The sequence below is a fragment of the Zonotrichia albicollis genome, chromosome 10 (assembly GCF_047830755.1).
Source record: "Zonotrichia albicollis isolate bZonAlb1 chromosome 10, bZonAlb1.hap1, whole genome shotgun sequence".
NCBI lineage: Eukaryota > Metazoa > Chordata > Aves > Passeriformes > Passerellidae > Zonotrichia > Zonotrichia albicollis.
This window is the reverse complement of record NC_133828.1, coordinates 16,245,658-16,266,173: the sequence shown is the minus strand read 5'-3', so window position 1 is coordinate 16,266,173 and position 20,516 is coordinate 16,245,658. Positions and strand designations below refer to the sequence as shown.

Here is a 20,516-nt window from a genome sequence, read left to right as displayed (position 1 = left end):
AGTGTGGTTGCTGTACCAGTCCCTGCTCTTGCACAGAACCTGCCTGGGTCTGTGTGGGTAGTCAGGCTGTGTCTGGGGTTCCACTAATGTCAGGTGTGGGCTTTAGTCCTTAACTGTTTCTGGCCATAGCCCAGCCTCAGCTGCTGGGCTGTCCTGTCCATGTTGCAGACAAAATCCTGTCAAATGAAGCCAGATTTAAGATCATACCACATTCCATATAAAACACAACATCCATCTGCTGTGACAAAGTTTGGCAATCACAGTGATGGATTTATTGTGTGGTGTGAAAGGAGCAGGTCTCCTGATCTGAGTCCTGAAAATCATCTTGTATGCATAAACATGTTTATGAAACAGCCATTACAGAGGGGAAGAATCAGTTGTTTGAAAACAAAATGTAATTTTTTAAATACAATGTTGTAACTGGAAATTTTTATCAGCAGATTTGATCTACTTTACAAGAAAGATCTATATTGATAAAAAAGATTGGATCTGGGTGATGGAATTTTTATTCTGAAGGAGAGATTGGATGCAGTAAGTAGCAGAAATATTTTGTGATTCTTATTATAGTCTTCAAATGTTTAAGACTTCAGCATAGTGTGCAATAGAAATGATTTTATTGAGGCTGAGTTAATGATGCCTAATACTACTAACTTCTGGAATGGCTAGAGCTCAATTTCTGTAAAGGGTTACCTGCTTTACATTGTTAATATTAATATGGCTTTCCCCCCTCCCCTTTTCCAGTTAAAATTACCTTCTTTTACTCATTGAACAAAATCCTGTTCTATGGCTTCACAGAGATGAATCCAGGGGCACTGATACCTTTCTATATTTACAGAACCTACTGCATTCTTCCAACTTTCACTTCCATGTAATGGGTGAAAGAGAAGACTCACTGATCTCAAGTAAAAACAGCTCTCAAAGGTGCTGAAAAATAAAGATCTGAATGTTAGATTAAAAATATAAAAGCTGCATTTCATTATAACAGCCAGCATTGCATTTCATGTCTTCCAGTATTAAATGGATCTTTTTATGCTAAACCCCACCCTTTTAAAATTTGTCCTTTTTTGAACACTAGAGGTTACTTGAGAGATTTTTTTTTTCAAATTGGGTAATGTCTTAGCAAACCTATGCCAGAAAGGTGTCTTTTTAAGAATAATTAACTGCTGAGAAAAGACGGCTTTGAAAAGGTATAGCAACCAATAATTGCAAAATGTTAATTAAAAATCTGGCTTTACATCTGCAACTGATTGCATTTCTGTGATTATTTTTCACAGCAGCCAAGAAATAATGTGCTTACTTGTTAGCAAAAATAAATTTTAATGACAGCTCTGAATCATCCAGGTTGCTTAGAGGTTAATTCACAAACCAGGTGGTACTAGGTGGAGTTGAAAAAGTGTGCCAGGCACTCTAGGAGCTTTTCCACAAGCAGTCAGGAGAAGCCTTCTCCAGCAGCATGCAGCTGTGTCAGCTGGAGGGTAAAGGCAGGTGAATTGTAGCCTTCACAAAGAGCTTGGGCAAGGAACCCTTGGATGCACTGTCTTTGACCTGGACTTCTAAACGTGCCAAATGTTAAAGGAAAAACCAAAATCAATCAACTGCCAAGTGGAGGAGTTGATCTCTTCCTGTTCCTGAGAAGTGATTCAGGTGGCTTTGTTTTTTTATGTATTTCACTTGCTTTGAAAAACAGCAACAACAAAAAACCCCAACAAACCAAAAAAAAAAAAAATCCACATCAAACCCTGCCCCCTCAAAATCCAAAAAAGACCCCACCTGAGTATATATATATCTTTGAACCAGATTTTTGTGATGTGTGCCCTCATAGAACTTACTTGTGACAGAGTATCTGCAGTTTCAAATCTTGCCCTCATATATTTTTCAGAAAAAAAATAAATTGATATTAACTAGAGCAGTAATAGAAATTACAAAATAAATTACTTTTATCTTTTTGAAATTACCATAAAGAGCTTTCTCTGCAAAATTCTACTTTTTTTTTTGGGTGAGATTTCTACTAATGTGATAGGACTTGAGCACTTGGTAAAAATTACCAAAAAATTACCAAATCCTCTAGATTCCAGAAATCTAGAGAAATGTGAGTGGTGTTGCCACCAATTCCAATATCAGTTCTGACCTTTTCTATCTTTATTAGAACCAGCAGAACTCTTCAGAGATGCCAGTTTAGGGCTGTGATAAATCTTGAGGAGTGGAATTTTTATTGTTCTCTGTTAAAGATTTTAAGAACACAGTGTTGCAGGCCAGTTGCCGAAGTTTATGAATCAGAGATGTGACACAAAAAATCCCACAGGTAAACTCCCTGTGCCTCTGGGGCTGGTAAATCACCCAGTATGTACAATGCTAAGGGATCAGTGGTAAAAACTGTAAAATCAGTAACTAGTTGAAATTTTTTTGTATGTGTCAGCATTTGTGTCGCAAAAAATGTGACCAGTTTTTGAAGGGTTATCTAAAATGCCTCTTTGAGTTTCTTTCTGCAGGCCTGTGTGGTGTCACTGAACTGCATTTACCCAAGAAAATTGATTTTACAGATTTTGGATCAAAATGACAATCCTGTTTATATAGAGTTTTGTAAGTTATAAAGATATAATTGGGCATTTTATAGGAGCAGTATCTAAGAACGGTTGTGTTTTATTAATTTGGAAAGCACTAAAGCTTGCACAAATTGTTTGCATTAGCCTTTCAAGTCTGTCTTAACATCTTGAATTCTGCTTTGGCTTCCTGGCTTTGTGACAGAGATGCTCTATGGAATGATTAAAGAATGGTAGCAACTACACTTGATCCCAGCTGCTTCAGTGAATCCAGGCTTTGGTACATGGTTCTTATGGCTTCCAGAAAAACTATCATTTAAAATTGGCCAGAATGAGGAAGTCTCATTTGTAACATCAGTCATAGTAATGCACTCTTTGCAACTCCTGCCTGCTAGAAAACTTGCAGAGTTAAAATTGTATTAATTTGTTCTGTATTTCTACAAAGTGGAGCAAAATAATCTAAACTTTATGCTCATAAAGTTTGATCTCATGTTTTTTTTGTTCCCTCTCTCCTTTCATAGGAACTTAATAGGCACTTTAAGCATTACAGTAAGTCACTGCAGGTTTGATGCTTTCCATGCTGCACAGATGTTTGGGTTTTTTCTTAGCTGTGATTCTCATCGGGTAGTTTGGACTCTTTAAGTTATGCAGCAGAGGAGAAGAGAGAAGAGGCTTGCGAAAAGAGAGACATCAGATTTTAAGGCCAAATAATAAATGGGAAAGGAAAAGAGAAACTTTGTTATCTTCAAAGGAAAAAAAAAAGGTGGGTTTTTTTCCTACATTTCCTCCATATTTGTTAGGCTATAGTTTGCACATTCTCTCACATAATGTTTTACTGAAAAGTCATATAAAACATTTTTTTTTGTTTTGAGAAATTTTATTCTAAAAAAATTAAGGTTTTGCTGTTTTAACTGGATGATGTCTTTCTAAAGCACTTCTGAATTCTACTGGGTTTTGTGAGGAACACTTTCACAGCTGTGTGGTGAGGTATTCCCATTGAAATTCAGCTGTAGTTGAACACTAAACTCCTATTCTTTGAAAACTTCCCAGAGTACATTTGAGTATTGGGAAAGGGCTGCATGGCTCCCTGCAAGCTTGTGCAATGACTGGAACATTCAGAAAGCACCTTTATTTGTAGCTTCTAAAATCACTGTTTGTGAAAATGATTAATAAACTGTGGCAAAAAAAACTATTTTAAGAATTACACTGATGAAAAATTATGAGAGAACTTGTAAAGAGAGCAACAGCCAAAATAACCTAAGCAACAACAAAATTCCAAACCAGCTGAACTGCTGATATCAGTGTTCTGTAGTTTAAAAAAATAAATAAATGCACGCACCCCACACCCCAAAAAACCTAACCCAAAACCAACTTAAACCTGAGGTTCTGTAGTGTTGTAAACCCATGATATGCTATTTTTGATGTGAAAACTCAAAGTGACTGAATCATGCATTCTCCCAGTTTAATAAACATATAAGCAAACAGAATATACATACTAAAACTCTGGGTAAAATTGCTCTTTTTTTGATTAGGCTGACAAACCAACAATTTTGCCTGTTTATTAAGGGTTTTGTTTTCACAGTGGGTTAAATCGTGAACAGACTATTTCCATGAGCATTCTTGGAAAAGTGAAATTTAATATATATTCTAGAGTGTATTTTTGGGGTGAAGAAATTTTATAAATACTCCATACCTGTAGGACAAGAACACTGTAAAATTAGAAAGGTGGAGAGGGGAATGCCGCAGAGAACACAATGCCAAATCCCAAAGAAGCAGTGCTTCCCCACACCCCTTTTTGGCAGTGGTGTGGGAGCTGTTGTCACCTTGAGCTGCTAATCACTTCCTGGGTGACAATTGCTGACAACTAACTTTGCAGTCATCAGAGGAAAAAATTTTAAAGGCACTTGTAAATTACTCTAGTTCCCTTCTTATACACTGTGTATTATAATCTAATTCTCAGAGTTAACTGGGAATTAAGTGCCTTTGATGTAATGCTTTGAAAACCCATATGGGCAGTGATCTCACGGATTTCTGATGCCTGGAGCTTTGCCCTGGCTCATGTTTCCACTGCTACTCTAGAGATGAGTAAAAGGACACTTTTCCTTCACTCTGTAAAAGGCTGATGGAGCAGTGCTTTGGTATGAAAGACAAAGACCTGTCTATGAATTATGCAGTGGAAACTATATGGGAGAAATTAATACTGTAGGTATGGCTCTCCTTCTGCTGGGTGTTGGCAGTAGTTCCAGGTTATTCCTGTGCACAAGTGCTGTGTGTTACTGACAGAGGGGAAACTTCAAGGCCCCATGCAGGCCTGGAAAATTGCTTTAGGAAAATCCAGTCATGTCAGACCAAGTAAAACAGTAATGCAGAAACCGTAACAGGAACAGCAAAAACATTTGCAGTGTCTGCCTGCCTGGTCCTCCCTTGCTACTCTTCCCTTTCACTCCTGAGCAGCTGATAGCTGTCAGAACTTCTTGGGTTTTTTTGTGCAACTGCTGCTCATGTTCTGATTGACTTACTGAGGAAAAAAATGAAAAACAAAAACCTCCAGAAATTAAGATGAACAGTTCCCACAGAAAGTAAGAGTGGAATTTAAAAGTGAGGACTGGAGAGGACTTTGACTATTCCTGTTCTGACCTCCTTAATGCTTTATCTGAACTTCTGTCTGAGATTTTGTTCAGCAGTTTGGGCAAAGATTGATTTATGACACATGCAGTTTTCATCTAAAGCTGCACTCAAGTCATGAATGGGTAGGATAGGATTTGCTTTTATGATGGCATCATAAAAATAGCACTGTCTGGAAGCAATTTGAAGAGTTCCTGCAACATGAACAGCACACTCTAAAGGCTTTCTGACATATTTTCTATGCCATCAGACTTAACTCTTCAGTGACTCTAGATTTGTAGCAGTTGACAAAATACTTACAGTGATGTGATCTAGCAGGAGACATGCCATAAAGGACATAAAATTATGATATTATAAAGTCAGAGGTATGAGTATTCCAAGGATGTGATGATAAATTATTCATCTAAGCAGCATACTGCAGAATAAATGTCCTAAATACTTGTGGGTTTTTGTTGTAATCTTCGCTGCAGTCCCAGCTCTCAGGCTCTTCTCCTTTCTCTGCAGCAATCTTCTCAGGGGCTCCTCTTGGGCTCTCGACCCACCCCTATTTATCTCAGTTACCCTCACGAGCCACAGCTGCTGCCCAACTAAGGACCCTGCAGCTGCAGCTCGTTTAGAGTAACTTAGAACCACATAGGTCTTACAATACAACATGTATTCAGGCCCCCACATTTCCCCCCTTTTCTTTTAACAATTACACAATAACAATATACATACAGTTCCAGCTCTCAGGCTGCCACAGCTCTCGGCTGTCTTAGATGTAACCATAGAATATATACATATCCCTGTACAGTCCCAGCTCTCAGGCTGCCACAGCTCTCGGCTGTCCTTAGATGTTCCAAGGCTCTTTTTCTTAAAGGCCATATTCTTGCAGCTTTCTGCTGCTACAGCTCCTTAATTCAAAGGCCATATTATGTTCTACAGTCCCAGCTCTCAGGCTGCCACAGCTCTCGGCTGTCCTATCTTTTATAGTCCCAGCTCTCTGGCTGCTACTCCAAAGTCCCAGCTCTCAGGCTGATATTCCAAAGTCCCAGCTCACTGGCTGCTATTCCATAGTCCCAGCTCTCGGCTGCCACAGCTCTCGGCTGTCCGGGGGAATTCCATACCTTCTCTCTCTCGATGTTTGGCTGCATGTTCATCTTCACACGGGGTCACCAATTGTTGTAATCTTCGCTGCAGTCCCAGCTCTCAGGCTCTTCTCCTTTCTCTGCAGCAATCTTCTCAGGGGCTCCTCTTGGGCTCTCGACCCACCCCTATTTATCTCAGTTACCCTCACGAGCTACAGCTGTTGCCCAACTAAGGACCCTGCAGCTGCAGCTCGTTTGGAGTAACCTAGACACACACAGATCTTACAATACAACATGTATTCAGGCCCCCACATTTCCCCCTTTTCTTTTAACAATTATACAATAACAATATACATACAGTTCCAGCTCTCAGGCTGTCACAGCTCTCGGCTGTCTTATCTTCTATCATAGTCCTCCCAGCTCTCAGGCTGATACTCCAAAGTCCCAGCTCTCAGGCTATCACAGCTCTCGGCTGTCCAGGGGATTCCATACCTTCTCTCTCTCTCTCTTTGGCTGCCATACACGTAAAGTCCCAGCTCTCAGGCTGTCACAGCTCTCGGCTGTCCGGGGGATTCCATACCTTCTCTCTCTCTTTGGCTGCAGCTTTGTTCTTCCCTCTCTGCCGGGGCTCTTCTTCTATCTTCCATACCTTCTCTCTCTCTCTGTTTGGCTGCAGCGTTGTTCTTCCCTCTCTGCTGGGGCTCTTCTTCTATCTTCTCAGGGGCTCCTCCTGGGCTCTCGACCCACCCCTATTTATCTCAGTTACCCTCACGAGCCACAGCTGCTGCCCAACTAAGGACCCTGCAGCTGCAGCTCGTTTAGAGTAACTTAGAACCACATAGGTCTTACAATACAACATGTATTCAGGCCCCCACAGGTTTTTACTAATTATTATATAAATATCATATTTACATAGATGCATGGACTTGAAATACATATGTGTTTCATGCTTTAAATATATTTTTCATTAATATTAACTAGGTTTGCAGTCCAGAAAATATTTGGACTTAAACTGTTAACAAACACTGTTAAGGGGACACTTTCTTTAGAGAGAGCTTTTATGTAGGTTGGAAATACTTTGCTGTTTATGCATAAGTGCATGCACAATATGGACATTACAGGTGGGTGTGTAAAACAGCATCTGCAAGTGGTTTGTGGCCAGCTCGAACTGCAAACTTCCATCTGTGCCCAGGGATGTCACTTCTTGTAACAACACTGAAAAGTGTTTAGTTTGCTCTAAAACTTTGGTTTCTCAATTGCATTTTTAGTATAAATAAAATATGTGTCTTCTCTGGAAGTAGCTGATAAGACTATTATTCTTAGCTTCGTGTTGTCTGAGCTGCTCCTGAATTGAATTGAAGTCCACTGCAATTTCTCTTGTAGCTCTTAAAGAAAAGTGAACTGTTGGTTTGTGTTTCCTTAAAATTCTGTGTGAACTGTGCCAGCTGAGGAGATGATTACTGAATATTCCAGTTGCCCCAGGCAGCTGAGGCCACTGTCTCAGCAGTTTTCCCAAGCCAAGTCATTTGTTTCTGTGGTCAGTGAGCTATGGCTTATTTCTCTTTTCCAGTGTATTTTGGACTTTAATGTACAGCTTTTTCTATTCCTTTTTCCTTAAAGAATCATGAATTGCAGTGTTACTGTGCTGAGAAAAAGAATGGCTGGTGTCCCAATAAAGGCCTGGTGGCTGAAGCGGGCAGGGCCAGTGTGAGGAAGAGGAGCTGCTGCAATGCAAGTGCTCCAGAGAGCGAAGCACAGAGAGGGCTTGGATGGAGAGAAGTTTACTGCATGTCTGCATAACCTACATTGAGGAGAATTTTCTCCATTGAGATGTTGCTTTTCTATGTGATTGGATAGATTATCTTCTCTGGCTGAAAAGCAGAAGGCAGAGAAATGCAGTATATTAGAGCAGGCCAGAGGTTTCAGGTTCTATGAGCAGGGAAACACATTTCTGGAGGAGCATATCTTATTGCATAACCTCTGCTTAGCAGCTAAAGGACAAAGCAAGCACTTTCTCCAGGCTAACAGCCACTCAGGACATGCTTTTTGCTCCAATCTGAGAAGCTCACAAAATAACCATTTACTTTGTACAAGTTTTCCATGTGAGCTGAAAGAATAGCTAGGCTTTATGATTGCAGCTATTACTTTCATCCAGTGTCAAAGCTGTGTTCCAAAAGGTCTGTGTTTAGTCTCCAATGAATGAAAAAAAAAGTTCCCTGCTCCTACTGAAAACTCTCTCATCTTTTCCAAATAGTTTCTGTGTGAAACAGAGGCTGTGTCTGAGCAGTAGAGGTGGCAGCAGTTATGCTGTGCTTTGGCTACAAGGGGAACTTGCAGAGTTCTCTCTGTCTGGAATCCAGGCTGAGCAACCCTTCACTTGACATGGCCATGAGAAAGCAGGATAACAGAAGGAAACCATGTCCCCTGTGTCTGTGCTCCCTGCTTAGGGATGCACATGAGCAAAGCCCTAAAGGAACAAAGCCTGAGTGAATTGCAAAGTGCTTTCCTTTTATGAAATGTTTCCTGCTTTACATATTAGCTGTTCCTCTTTATTTATATATCACTAAATCACTTGGTGGAGGATAATGATTTGGGAAAAAAATTAGCAACACCCCCCCCCCCCAGTTTTGGTTTTTATTATAAATTAGTTTCTATGATTAGAAGTGCAGGCATTTTATAATAATGATTCTTTAGAGTTTTAAAGAAATATTAATTCAGTGGGATTTTTTTTATTTGAAATATTGAGACCTACCACATGGTTGTGAAAAGATTTTTAGGTTATTCCAATCTAAAAACCAGAATCAAAACTGCATTGTGTCCTTACTGTTCTTCATACTTGTACAGAAGCAGTTTATGAAGCTGTTGTCTTAGAGAGGTGGGAGTTTTACACAGACCTCCATCAGGTAGAAATAGGTCTGCAAAGAACAAAGCAGTGGGAATCAGTCTCTGGTGGCTCAGTGCTCTTTAACAGCTTTAGCATCTGACATGCAAGTTCTCCATCTGCCTTTCAGAACAGAGGGGCTGCTTACAGCAGTGCCCTGGCCAGATTCCAGCAGGGAACTCCAGAGCTCCATCTGCCAACTCCCTCCCGCAGTTACAGATGGGTAACTCTTGCCTGAATAAAGCATCCACCCACTGCAGGCTCGCTCCTGTGCACAAGTACATGCAGTATGCACAGTTTAAGTGTCTTCATGCCTATGCCTAAATAATCTTCCTACTGTGATAACACAGCAGCTTCTCATTGTTTTGTGTTGCATAGCATGGATGTTTAACCCCCACCAAATTTTCTGAAATTGCAAATTATTTTCTTTTTTTCCCCTCATTTTTGAGCATGATTTTGGCCTTAGAGAATTTTTTTCTCTCTCTATGAAGTTAAATACTGAAGAGAAAATTGGCAGAAAATTCTTTTGTAATAATGTCTAGAAGTATCAAGTGTAAAATGAAGTACTATTATATAGGAGCTGGCAATCTCTGTGAGGGAAAGCAGAGGAGACCTGGCATCTCTCAGCCTGAGGATACTGCAAGGAGAGAAACTTCTCTCTCCATCCAAAAGTGTCTTTTAGGTTTTGCAGCAGACTTTAACTTTTGAAGACATGCTTCAAAGAAGCAGTCATTGTAGTTTTACCTGAAGGAAATCTACATTGCTTGTCATGGACCAACTAAGGTGTGTCCACATCTTTAGCAGGATGTGACTGACCATCTTTTCCAGCCCTGCATTTTGTCTTTGCTTATTCCAAACTGGCTCCTTTGAATGAGACAATAAGAAACTATACAACAGCCTCTCAGGAAGGAAAATATTTGTTTTAGTGAAAAGAGAAAAAGACATGCAATTCAACAGAGGCTCCTGATTTGAAGGACATTTGCAGACAGTGGCACAAGACAGTGTGTTGTGAATGTGTGTTTCTACTGTTACAGAAAAATAACAATTGTAGAACCATTGCCATGCTGCTGCTTCTACACTATTTTTAGTTGGATGTGAGGGAAATTGAAGTTCCTTATCTCTAGTTTTCAATAGATTTCGTTTTCCCATTTCCCCAAGGTTTAAGAAAGCAACTGCTCTTTGGCAGTCAAATTTACAAACAGATTTCTTTGGCATATGTGCTTCTGGCATGGTTTTATGTTGATAATCAATTTTACAACAGAATGAAAATAAGAAATAGATGATGGTAATTGAATATTTCCTTGATAATAGAAGGGTTATTCAGTATGTATTTTTGTACCCTAGCCCCAGACTTATGTTAATTGTTGCTAGATGCCTGCAGAATTCAATTATTTATAAACTCTTGTCATTGTCAGAGAAATGGACAGTGGTTAAAAGTCTGGGCATATCAGATGCAAGTAGGACTTTCACAGTGATAGCATTTCACCCTTGGATTATGCTGAGAGTTCTCACTCAAGAGATGCCTGAAAGCTTAAGCAATTTCTTTTTTTTCTTTCTACTGGGAAAGAAGTTGTTTCAGACTTATGTCAGAATCCATCTGAGTGGGTATGGAAGCAGGCAAGTTCCAAAATCACTTTAAATTAAAAATCAGGCCAATGATAGTTTACATTCCCTGCAAGCAAAAATTTCTCAGTATCCAAATATAGCTTTAAAATACATGGCCCCAAGGAAGGATTAGTACCATCTTATGATAAATATGATTAAATAGAAGAGTCTATTTGAAGTTCCTCTGGAATTTGCCACTCCTATATTTGCACACCTTTAGCTACTCGTGTAGGAAAGTGAGTGAAAGGAATTTTCCTGGGATTTGTATTTGAAAACTTCTAAGAGCCAAGGAGTCTTAAATTACTCTAAAATTTATTTGGAATATGACAATGTGAGTCTATTCTGTTTTTTGTATTTTATCATATTGCTGATAAACAAAATATTGTGATTTTCAACATCAAACCAGAAAAGCTGTCAGTCTTGTAATGCAGAAGGTTTGGGGAAGTATTGAGTGAATGGTTTCTATTCTGAATGTCTAGTAAAATGAGTGTGGAGAATACACAGATTGAATTTACATTCTGAAACAGAATTTTGTGGTGAAGGGAAGGAAAAAACATACAAGGGCTATCCTCTAACCATCACAGAGGAAAAGTATATATATAAAAAAAAGAATTATAAAATGTATCAGTTTAATCTCCAGGTTTTGTGAGATGTAGCAGGCTGTGGATCAGGGTCTTGACAGGAAATTAATGCATTCAAAACTTAATGTGAAAATACAGGAGGGCATGGTACAGGCAATGAATGTTCAGGGAGTTGTGTACTGTGGTGGTTTGGTAGATGATGGCACTGTGTGGCTCAATGGATCTTCTCCCTCCTTCATTTGGGTGGTTCCTCAGATCCCCAGGACTTTTGTCTGAACAATTATTGCCATGGAGATCACCAGGTGAGCAGTTCTCTAAATGATTGGTACCACTGGGATGGTCTTTGGTACAGGGGTGGAATTTTTGTGGCTGCTAAAGCTGTTTAGCCATTGGCACTCTTAAGGGACCAGGAGTGTTTCCCTGTTAGATGCTGCCCTCATACTTCTGTTTGTATGGATTCTATGTGTGTATAAATATGTGTATGTAGAGTGTATATATTCATGTAGGGTGAGTGAATTTTGTGAATGGAAAATTCTAATTTGGCAGCATTATTAGGCAAAATGGTTGGGAATTAAGGAGATTCTGTCAGGACAGTAAGGACTCAGATTTTTTTTTTTAATTTAACCAGACATAATACTTGTGAGATATGTCATGTTGATAGTACTAAAAAATAAAATTTATCTTTTATGAGAACAGACCCAGTTTGAACAGGTATAGATCAAGCTGTGAATTTACTTACCCTAATTCAGAGAGACAACTTTAAAGCATGTTTCAGCCTCCAGGGCATCTTTTGATGGATAGTTATGACAGTTTATGTACTAATAACACTTGTTCACTAGAAAATAATTTTGAAACCATAGATTGCCTATGTAGTAATCCCACAATTTAACTATCCATCATTGCTGGAGTCAACTTGACTGGTAGGCATTTGAGTTACAAGCCTACCAGTCAAAATTTTTATGTTTCTTTATGAACCCTCTAGTTCCCTTTTCTCTCCAGAATTACTTTTTATAGGCACCTAAATAAGCTCACATTTATTTTAACACAATTAGGGTAAATAATATTGGTAACTTAGAAAATCAAAGTATAGTAATCTTGGACAGGGTTATGAGAGATGAAAGGTCAAGCTGGTGTGTACAAGGTGGGTGGCTTTTACAAAATAGAGCAAATTCATTAAAAATTCATGATCTTAAAAATTCATTCAGGTTGCTGGTGTCTCCTTTGCAGTGTAGGTAAATAAGCTGCTTCAGACACCGTGATAGCATACAGGCCTCATGTTTACTGTGAAAAGATTTAATAAAATTTACAATTCTTTGACATTTCTGCTACTCTTAACACTAGCATAAGTGCTTCTTCCCTCTTGACTGGCTAGTGTGTTCATTTTTTACAGTGGAAAAGCATGGCTGATGGTGAATCATCAGACCAGCAACTACTGGCCTTGTCTGTAATGATGTAAGGGGTAGTCAGATGCATGTGAAAGGTACTCATTATCTTAAGCAATGCTAAAATTACAATATTCTAGGCAAAAAGAAAAATAAAACCCAGCTGCCACAGTAAAAAGGTTGCATTTTGAGCAGGATACTTAGGTTACTCAGGATACTCTGAAAATTATTGTAGAGTGATGGGTCATTTATTGTTTGAAGCAGACAGGGTTGTTCATATGAAAGTCTCCTGAGGAGCTTCTGAGGCACTTTAGACATGATGTGTCATATTTGCCCTATAATTTTACTATCATGTGCTATATTGCTGTGCAGCTGACTTTTAAGTTGCAGTTTTAGATGTGTCCCTGATGTGTTAAATTTAGAGTGATCTATATTTAGCAAGTGCAGTGGTTTTCAGGATAGCATTGCTCAAATTTTTTTTGGCATATTCTGTCAAAATGCAGGGCTTGAAACAGGTTTGTGCAGAATTCAGAATTCAGTACATGGTGAATGGAAGTTCATTCTTAATACCTTGAAATGGCAGCAGTCCATGAGCACTGAAGATTCACAGCCTATATATGTTTAAACAATGGAGAACACTTTAAATGGACCACATTTAAAGATTGTACTGTCAGGGAGGTACTATTAATACTTTAATTAAGTTCTGTTCTTAGTCTGCTCCTCAAATGCCTTTTAGACTCAAACTAGAAATGCAAAGCGCTTCAGTGCGCTGTTAAATGACTTGTGCTTTGAGTCACATCCTGCTCCTTTCTTGAAGGAAATGAACACTGGAGACATTTTATGCCAGCAATGTTTAATGTGAAACACTTGGCCCTAACAGACCTCATTTTCTTGCTTATGCTGATTTTGCAGATTGGTAACTGCACTTATTTCAGTGGCGCTAGTGAGATTTCATCTTGGAGAGCAAAGCTGTGTTCTCAAAGGGTAAAATGCAATCTTCAAAATGCATTAACAATGGCTTTGGGAAAAGCAAGAGTTTTTTATTTCCTACTCTACATGAAGATATCCATAATTTCTACACTAAGCTCCTTATGCTGGCTGGGAAAGGCAGTATGAATTCATTACTGCCTGGATAGAGAAGGTTGTTCTCAAAAGAGAGCTTGAAACAAATAATTGAAATGTAATTTTACTTTATTGGCATTGGTAATTGGGCACAACAGTTGCTCTGAAGTTCTGTAGGTGTTTTAGAGACAGAAATAAAATTAAATTATATATTTTCTGTGTCTCTGCAAATCATTCTGCGGAGATCTGGTTTTTAATGAGACAGAGCTAACAATTTTTCTATCATTAACCACACCAAAATGTCACTTTGTAAGATGACTTTAGTTAAACTCTTGAATAGTTTCATGACTGCCTTGATATTGCAATTAACTTTTTGTTACATGGAGTACAATGTTATTAATAGCCAAGAGAACGGTGAGGTAACATTGTAACACAACTGTCTTGCTCAAATGGAGAATTAAATATGGGAAATGTTAATGCTGCAGTGGTCTGTGAAGTGAGTTGTTTATGGTTGATCTGTGCTGATAAAAGGTAGTTATCAAAAAAAAAAAAAAAGATGGTGGGAGAGGTGCAGTTTTAGGAAATTTGATGACAGGTGCCTTGAAGGTGGAGAGATGCTCCCTTAGTCTGGAGAAATTGTTGTAAGCACCCAGAAAAGTCTGTCCAAAAGCAGCATAGGAGAAACAATCATCAGAGTGTGTCCAGTTCATGGCAGCTGACAGTCAGGAGGTGACTCTGCTTTGCTTCCTTGCAGCAGGACAAGGCTCTCCAGCTCCTCCAGAGGAAGGGGCTGTGCTCAGAAGTTTGTTCCAAACTTTTCATTCTGCTCATAGTGCAGTGTTCCCCTTAAGGTTCAGGTTTCAAACTTTTGAATGAATTTTTTAGCAGTATTGAGAGTTTGGACACATAATTTAGAGTTTATACCAATTTACGTTTTAAAGATGTGTATGAGGTTGAGTTCTTGCCCACGTTTTCTCAGCAAAAGTATTTTATTAATTAGGCAATGAAATATGCCTGCCACACCTAGTTTAAAATGTTGTAGGTACTTTTAAAGTCAAGAGGTGTGCAAGATAGAACCTACTCCAATTTATTTTTTCACAGAATCATAGAATGGTTTGGGTTAGAAGAGACCTTAAATGTTACCTTGTTCCAACTCCTCTGCCATGTGCAGGGACACCTTCCACTATCCCAGGCTGCTCCAAGCTCCATCCATCCTGGCCTTGAACACTTTCAGGGATGGGGAATCCACAGCTTCTCTGGGCAATCTGTGCCAGGGCCTCACCACCCTCACAGTAAAGAATTTCTTCCTAATACCTAAGCTGAACCTGCCCTCTTTCTGTTTGATTCCATCTCCCATTGTCCAGAACTAAATGCCCTGGTTTTTTTCCTATACAAAGATATAAACTGTATCTATAAATCTTAGAAATTTACATTTCTAAACCAGCAGATTTCAAAAGGGTACAATCTCCGCTGTTTCTTGAAAACATATTAAAAAGCTAGGACAAGTTAACTGTTCTTTACAGAAAAAAGGATATTTTAGAATGTCTGGGGCTGCGCATATATAAAATAAGGTGGTTCTTTCCTCATCTTTTTCATTTCCTTCACTTGAACATAGTTGTGGAGAAGCTTAACCACTCTGGAATACCAGACTACTTTGGTAGGAGCCTAAATGATGACAGATGCAGCTATTTTAGGGACTGAAAGCTGCTAATCCATGTAATTGTAAAAACACATGAAACTCCGTAACAGCTTTTTTGTACATTGAAATGAAGATGCCCACTTGCACTTCTCTTTGAGCTTAATATTAAGTACTCTTAATGGCAGTCAGACTTCCCAAGAAATGGGGGTACCTCAAAAATAGAGTCAAAATTTTGGCAACCCAGCAGTAAGTGGAATAGGCAGTTTGTGCTTTCCCTGCAGTGAAAATCCAGCTGTGATCCCCGAGGATGCCAGTAGGCAGCTTTGCATTGCTCCAAGCTCGGTCTCACATGACATCGTTTCAGATCCACTGCATCACTGCAGTCAGAGGATCCCCTACTACTGCCTGCTCTGAAATGCCAATGTTTGATCATTCAGAGTCTCCTGTTGGAGGGCACACAGCTGTTTCCTTTTATCATGCGTGGCTGCACATGTGAAAGGCATCTCTTCTATAAGCATGGGTTGGAAAAATTCCATCAGAGAATCAAACTTGTCCAACCTGTGTAACTTGGACAAAATTTTGCTTGGAAGCATAGATTTTTGACATAATCTGTCAGTGATGGGTACAAATCAAAATCATTTGAAGATCAGAACTGTAGAAAAGCCAGTTGACTTCCAGGTTAAAAATAAGGTGGATTGAAATCTATTTAACAACAATTAATAATAACTGGGGAACAAGATGATCTACCAAAACTATCTGTAACAATATAAATAATATAAAGGTAAATATAAGTACTATATATTAGAAATCCATTACATAGGTTTTCAAGAAAGAGAAATGACATCTGTTTTTACAGAATGTAAAAATATTTGCCATTTCACATAGCAAACAGGACACAAATTCAGTGAAACGTCAGTTTAGAAAATAGCGTTGCACAATTGCTACATTTTTTATTTACATGACAGGCAGATAGGTTTCTCTGTCTGGAAATGCCCTTCATAATTGCTGTCCCTGTTTGTGCCACTCAGGTGACACATCTAGCAAAGGGACAAACATAAAAAAGAAGTGTCCATAGGGAAATTCTGCACAGAAGTTGGAGGTGCAACACCCTATTATACGATGGTGGCAGGGCTGGATTGCTCATCATTGGTTTTAAAGGACAAGAGTATCATCAAATTGCATTTCTTTTTTCACACTAGGATACCATGAGATAAAACTGAGGCCTGCCTGAAAGAGTTTTGTTCACTATCAATTAGATTTGCAATGACTGAAAATTATTGAAATAGTAAGCAACTGTGTGGAAAGACTTCCAAAGTAAAAAGTCAGTTGCTTGTTTTATGCAGTTTCTCAACCTGTGTGTTCCCTGTTCACTTGAGAGCATCCACAGATGCTTGGCAGTGCAGGAAATGATGCATAAATCATTACTTCAAGGTCAGTAAATTCACTACTGGAAGTTAAAAGTTACTTGTGGTCAGAGAGAAGCAGTAAAACCTTTTAAATAGAGGCTGAAGAATTGAAATAAAATTTGAACAGACAAATATTCTAATATTATATATGTGTTTCCACTTTTCTTTAATAGTGGCTAATTTTAATTTTTGCATTTAAGGGAAATTGTGTCTTTGGCTTTTGGATCTTTTCTGAAAATGAGAAATATCACCATTAATGTGGAAACCACTTCTTTGTGTTTTATGGGAAACTTTTACTCTCTGTGTTTCTACAGAGTGATACTTCAGGTAAAGCTATGGCATTAAGAAGAAATTATGAATTTGCTTTTTGCTTCAGCCTTCTGGTGTAGGACAATTACAAATTGCAGCCTCCAGAAAGGGCACATCACAGCACTGCTCCCCTGCGCTCTGATGCACTCTGAGATCAACAATCTGGTCATTCCTTCCAGCTCTAGGAATATTACATGGACACTTGGATGCTTTCAGGCACAGAAATGAATTTTATCATTTTCTTGTCTCTCTTCCTTGTAGTTATTTTGTACTTTTCTGCTTATTCTTTTACTTAACATTTGTCTCAGATGTCTTCCTTACTGCCAATGGCCTTCATCTGATTGCCAAGGAATGGGGTCTGGGTGCTGAATCTTCTGGCTCCAAGTCTTCTTCTATCCCTAGCTCAAATAAAAGTGAATTGCTTCTACAAAAGTAAATGCAATAGAGCACTGAACAGTATTGAGGACAGGAGTAATTTTTCATAAGGAATGTTATGTGGCCAGGGGTATTTTCCCTATTTCAGGACATGTAATCAATACTGCTAGTTATCCCAAAATATTGTTTTTACATTTTGAGCTTGCCCATTCAGGAATGATAGTGTACCTAATGTAACAAATGGTCCTAGCTCCAATTTTTCCTACTGTTGGCCTCTTCTTTTAACTTTGCCTCGATGGGTAATTTTTTGTGTAATTGTCTGTATTCGCTTCTGAACCATCATCTTCATTTATCAGGCAAATTCATTATTTCAAGTTTTCCACATTGGCAAACTGATAAAACTCTCATCTCATCTGTTGACTTTGGCAAGCTTCAGTCAAGGCATTGCTGATACAGCATCTGGATCTGCACCTTGTGATCTGTCATGACATCCCGTAATGTGGATTTTCCAAAGGTTTCCAGCATGCCATCTGCAACTTTTAATAGGCAGCTGTTATTGCTGTCTTTCCCTTTGCTAATTTGTTAATTTCAGTTTTTTTTTTTTTTTTTTTGGTAATTTCAGATTTTCAGAAAAATTTATGTTAGGAGCTATCTCTGCATGGTAACTAAATGAATTTTAAAAGCCTGAGGATTGTTATGAACACTGACTCCATCCAAGTCAAACATTATTGTGGCTATCAATATATGGATATTGGTATTTTCAGCTGTGGGCAGAAAACCAAAAATCCATGCCCATTTGTCTGTCTAATTTACTTACTGACCTATGTGTGCATGTATGTGTATGTGTGAAGTTGAAATATTTTATCCTGGACCCAAGGCACAGGTACTGAAGCATAAGAATAAAGGATGAAAACAATTAGGGAATAAACACGATTGCAAGGAAAAATACCATTGCACAATGTTACAAAGCAAGCTATGGAATTGGCCCAAGTATGCAAATATTTTCTAATCTAATTTTGAGTAGGGTGTACTTGAAGAGAAATAGGGCCTCTTATAACATCTATTTTTTAAGGAGGGCAGCCTAGCATAAGGAGTGTCCACATAGAACACATTATGTTGCCTCTCACCTTAGGCAGCTGTGTGTAATCTTGTATTTAAGCAATGCAATCTTTATGCCAAGTCACTTTGGTTTAATGCTTGAAGTGCCCATGGGAATCTCCCAGTTCAGCAACAGCCTCTGTGTCAAAGTCTTTGAGGTGACATGATGCATCTCAGAGTGACATGTTCATCTGGGTGCACTTGTAAAGAATTTTTAAGTGAGATATCATCTTCCTCTACAAAAGTAAAAGGCAACAGGTTTGTAATTGCTTCAGTTGCTTTCAAAAAGTATTATTTTTCTTATCTTTTGCATGTCATCCAAAGATTAATAAGCTTTAAAGCCTCATTTTTTAGCCCTTATAAACACCTTGCATTTTAAACCATGTTGCTTTACTGTGGAACCATCTCTTCACTGGATGTTAATAAAAAGCAATTGCAAAAATGGAAAGCAGGATGTAGTTATCTCTCTCTCCTGTTTAGTTTAATTCTGTTTCACACTTTTTCTTTTCATGTAATGTATGTCTGCCAGGTTAATTTAAAATAGGGTTTCCTTTTCTAGGCAAGTAGCAGACCATGTGTTACTTTTGAGAAATATTTTGGGCATCCTATCACAAGACTTATTATTTCTGTACATTAAAAAGGTAACTTCAGAGCTTTCCTGGAGTCAGGAATACCTTAGCCATTGAGTCAGAACCTTTTCATTTTGCCTTTTAATAACTTCCCAGTTGCAATAATTGTCTGTGTTGTTTTTTCTAAACCCTCCATATGTAAAAAAAAAAAAAAAAAAAAAATTCTAATTAAGTGAAAACAGACTGAAATGTGACTCATCCTTTTTCTCAGGGATTGGTTTGCAGCTGTAATTTTACTTTCTATAGCCAAAACCTGAGAATAGTTATAACTAGTCTAACATGATATTATGTTTCTGCTCAGCTAAATTAAATCTCAGTACTTGTAAAAAAAGTTTCAATAAGAATTATTTTCTTTCAGCCCTCCATTATTAAGTTAATTTGAGCACTCCCCAAATCAGTCCTGCACTCTTGCATGTCTCACTAGAACTTAAAAATCCAGCAGGGAATTTTTGAATAAAAGAGCAGCTTTTATGTTCCAGTAAGAGGGATTCCTGGTTGATGACTGCACAGCTGTTGTAACCTCATTGTTCAGGGGAAAATGAGGTATTCCTTAGCATAATACTGAATTTCCAATCTCTCTCTGTATTTTCTGGGGAACTTTGCTCTGAGACAAAAAAACCCCACTTTTAACATTGCATTGCTACAGAAATGCACAGGAAGTTACTTTTTGATACATTATAAATTCTTTGGTTCCAAAATGCTTTGGCTCACAATCTCTTTGCTTGCTTTATTATTTTATTAGCCTGGCTGGGAAAAAAAGACTTTAAAGTTCTTATGTGGGAGGAGGAGGGAGGAGCAAATAGATTAAGATCTGAGAGAGAATTACAAAGCTGGGAAATAAAAATAGCTTTTGGGAGAGCACTGTGAAGTGAGTCAGACTTTTGGTCAGGGACTCAGATGAAGCAGGGCTGTGTAAAAGAGAGAGCCAGCTGCTGAGGGATGGCCTGGTGGGAGGATGCTTGGCCATCTGATGGAAAGGGGAAATCTCAGGCACGTCTGTTGCTTGAAGAAGATGGGATTTTAAAGTCGAGATGATTTATTTCATGTTTCTCAGCTCTCTTAATCTAGCCAGAATTGTGTTTCTTGGAATTCGCAGACCTTTGAACGTCCTCAGTTGAGCACTTGCATGAAGCTCGCACAGAACCCTTTGAATCGGTTTTTGGCTTTTGAGCTGATTTGAAACAGTTTTGGTTCTCTGCTTGGCTCTGCCCTAGCTTTTAAAGCCCTAGCAGCTTTCATAGCAATTTAAAGGGATGTATTTGGAACCCTAGTGAGAGGTGGAAATGGGTCCTGAGGAAACAGGACCCTGCCAAACAA

General features: G+C 38.6%; 1 protein-coding gene across 1 annotated transcript in view; it reads left to right on the top strand.

The window, feature by feature from the left end:
• Positions 1-476: 476 nt before the first annotated feature.
• COL5A2 (collagen type V alpha 2 chain) overlaps positions 477-20,516 on the top strand; it is a 129,565-nt gene continuing 109,525 nt past the window's right edge. Inside the window, exon 1 of the mRNA XM_074548171.1 lies at positions 477-531. The gene's annotated coding sequence lies outside the window, so the exon portion shown is untranslated. The remainder of the gene's footprint in view (positions 532-20,516) is intronic.